Raw genomic sequence first — 4,108 nt, 5'->3', positions numbered from 1 at the left:
ACACACACACACACACACACACACAACATGGATGAATTTTTAAAACGTTATACTGAGTGAAAGAAGCATTACACAAAAGAACACAAATTCTATTATCTCATTTACATGAAGTTCTAGAAGAGACAAAATTAATCTACAGTTGGAAAACATTGGAACAGTACTTGCTTCTGGATTGGGGATGAGAACTAACTGGGAAGGAGCATGAGAGAAGTTTCTGGGGTGACGTTATTTTTCTTTCCTTTGATAGGATTTTGGTTTGCAGGATATGAATTTGTTAAAATTCAAATGGTACATTTAAGATGTGTTTCATTGTAATATAAATTTACCTATAAAACTGTAACTAAATATTGAACTTCAGTTAGCAATATGCATGCTAAGGTGTTTAGGGGTTAAGTATACTGATGTCTGCAACTTACTTTCAAATACATCAAAAAATAGATCAGTTCATGGATAAATACAGGATTAGATAGATGGCTAATTATATGATAAAGCAAGTATAACACAACATTAAGTGTAGTACCTAGGTGGTGAATATATGAGTACACATATAATTCTTTTAAGTTTTCTATATGTTTGAATATTTTCATAAGAAAATGTTGGTTAAAATATAAAAATATAATTATCAACCTATAATTCTATGCTGAACAAAAATAGCTTTTAAGAATGAGAAGGTTTTACAGATTCACAGATACAGAGAATATTTTGAGGGTTATCAGATAGGAGGGGGGTTGGGAAGGTAGGTGAAGAAGCGGGAAGGGATTAAGAAGTACAAAATGGTAGTTACAAGATAGTCATGGAGATACATAGCGTAAGGAAGATAGTCAATAATATAAGGTAATAACTACGTACGGTATCAGAGGGGTATTAGATTTATTGGGGTGATCACTTTGTGAGAAACATAGATGTCTAATCACTATGTTGTATACCTGAAACTAATATTGTATGCCAAGTGTAATTGAAAAATAAAAAGTATTATTAAAAAATGTTTTAAAAATGTGAAAATAATGAATTTGGGCTCCCTGAGTGAGAGGTTGAAATAAAAGCCCACCTGGAGCTGTAACATGTTTGTAACATTTTTTTTCCCTCAGGATTATGCATGTGCTAATAAATCAAATAAGGCACTTTGTTATTGTAAAGATAGCTAGGGAGGACCAATAGAACATAATAATGAAGAGTCAACTGTTGCTAGCTATGAAGTAAGCAACTGTTGTCATAAACAAAGTAATACTGTCTTGTGACAAAGTGGCACATGGTAATTGCTAGCACTAGTAGGGCATCTGTGTGCACTTACTGTAAGGCCTAGGGTAGATGGCACTGTGCCCCTGACAGAACAGGGCTGGGTAGGGCACTCTGAGAACATGTCAATAGGTTTGGAGATAGATTTCAACAGGTTCAGGCTGTGAGATCTTAAATAAATCACAATGAACTGTCTTTGCATATCTCTTCCCATTTTTCTACACAATGGGAAGTTTTTCTTTTCCCTGTTTTTCTAACTCTTAAACTTCTGTGACAGGTGTTAGTTTTTTTTTTTTTTAAATATTACTTTCTTCTGGTGTTTTTGTCATAATAACGTGACAACTACGAACAGAAAAAAAAGAATGAGAATGTTTTAGGCAAATGACTGAGTATTTTCAATAACAGACCCTCCAAACAAAAGCCGTGGTTGTACTTCAGGTGGAAGGAAAATTATGCAAGGAAGAAAGGTAAGTAAAGAAAGTAGTAAACTTGTGTGTAATCAAACAGTTCATTAAACAATTATAAGAATGTCTCTATGTGTGTATATATTATTTTAATGCTTATGTTAAAAATTTAATAGGACATATTTAAATTGTCAAGGTCTAAAATTAATCAAAATTTTTATTTTCTGCCCAGCATAATGATGTTAGAATACTTCAACTCCAATCACTCTCCCATCAACTTATAAGCTACTGTTATTGGCATTTTTTTAGTCATATATTCATGTGTGTTTGTGTATGTGTGTGCATGTGTATACTTACAGTATACACATATAACTAAAATATACCACAATGATAGAATTTAAGTTGGTAGAAGCAATGATTAATATTAAAGTATTCTAACATCATTACACTGTTGGGCAGAAAAAATAATAAGTTTAGACTTTGATAACTTAAATATGTCCTGTTAAATTAAAATTTTAGCAAAAGCATCAATATAATGCAAATAGAAGGTATACTTTCCAAAAGAGTAGCAAATAAGAGAAAGGGAGGGGAATCAATCTAGAGGAGAAATAAAGGAGAGAAATGAAACATTGAAATGTTACATATAACATATATAGTGATGAGATATCATTCACAAAATAAAATAATAGAAATAAATACAAATTTGTCAGTAAAAGTCTGACTGGATAAATAAAATGTAAACATATGCTGTTTTCAAGAGATATATTAAAAGAACTATACAGAAAGGCCTAAAATGAGGGAACAAAACATTAGCAAAATACTGATCAAAAGGCTGGTGTAGCTATATTAGTATCAGATAAAATAGACTTTAAATAAAAGAATAAAAAGATCATAACATAATGATAAAATGTTCATCTTCATGAATATATAAAAATTCTAAAATTACATATTACTAAAAATATACATAAATAAACCAAAATTAGTGAAACTACAAGAAAAATAATATTACATCCATAGTGGGAGATTTATGTATTTATTAATTGATAGATGAGACAGCAATCACTAAGATTATAGATTTGACAAAAAATTACAAACCTTATCTAATGGACATATATATCTTTAAATTTTATTATTAGTTTCAAGGATACAGTACATTGGTTAGACATTTACACAGTTTGTGAAATGATTCCTCTGATTTCTCTTTCTCTCCTCTGGCTCTACACCTAGTGGACATATATTTTTAAAATACTGTATATAATAACTGCAGAACACAAATTATTTAAAGACCCACTGAATATTCAGAAAAATTAAACAAATATTGGGCCATAAAGCAAATCTGAAAAAATGTCAATGGACTAATTTTATAGAGACCATCTTCACAGCCCACGAAAGCTGTTGTGTTAGATGTATCATCAAAGAATAATTAGGAAAAAATCTATATGTTTAAGAAATAGCTTTCTAAATTATTTATGAGTAAAAGAAATCACAGCAGAAATTTAAAAGTAGTATTTAAAACAATGATGAGACTACTACATGTCAAAATATGAAGCATGCAGCCAAAGCAGTACATACAGTAAAAGTTACAAACTTAAGAATTTATAAGTATAAAAGTTAATTACCTAAGTATCCAACTTAAAATGTGAGGGAAAAATGGCAGAATAAACCAAAGGAAAGTAAAAGCACGGGAATAATAAGGTTTGAATAAAAAACAAAGGAAATAGAAAAAGAGCTGTCTCCCTAGAGGACATACGAATGGCCAACAAATATATGAAAAGATGCTCAATATCGCCATTAGGGATATGCAAATCAAAACCACAATGAGATACCATCTCACACCCGTTAGAATAGCTATTATCGAAAGGACAAGTAATAACAAATGCTGGAGAGGATGCGGAGAAAAAAGAATCCTCATACACTGCTGGTGGGACTGCAAATTGGTACAGCCACTATGGAAAACAGTATGGAGAGTCCTCAAAAAACTAAGACTTGATCTACCATGTGATCCAGCAATCCCTCTACTGGGTATTTACCCCAAAGGCTTGAAAACCCATATCTGAAAAGATATTTGCACACTGATGTTCATAGCAGCATTATTCATGGTGGCCAGGACATGAAAGCAACCGAAGTGTCCTACGATAGATGTTTTGCTAAAGAAGCTGTGGTGAGTGCTCTGTCTTATGCATGTGCATCACGATGGGTCTCTGGGAACCTAAGAGAGAGTTGGTGACTCTGGCGGTTTGCTTTCCTCATTGAGTTGTGGGAATGGCTCTCGTTTCAGGTGTACATTGTGTGCACCCAGAGTCAGGAGCATGCTTGTGGGAGTGATCCAGTTCAGCATGTAGAGGAATGGCATTCAGTGAGCTGTGCCACCACTTCGGATAAAGAAAATATAACCATAGATGTGGAGGTCTCCTTGAGTCAGTCTAAGAGGTTACTAAGAGATATAACTGAATTGTGGATCTTTGGTG

Source organism: Pteropus vampyrus, unplaced genomic scaffold, assembly GCF_000151845.1.
Source record: "Pteropus vampyrus isolate Shadow unplaced genomic scaffold, Pvam_2.0 Scaffold328, whole genome shotgun sequence".
Classification (NCBI taxonomy): domain Eukaryota; kingdom Metazoa; phylum Chordata; class Mammalia; order Chiroptera; family Pteropodidae; genus Pteropus; species Pteropus vampyrus.
This window is presented reverse-complemented; position numbering follows the sequence as displayed.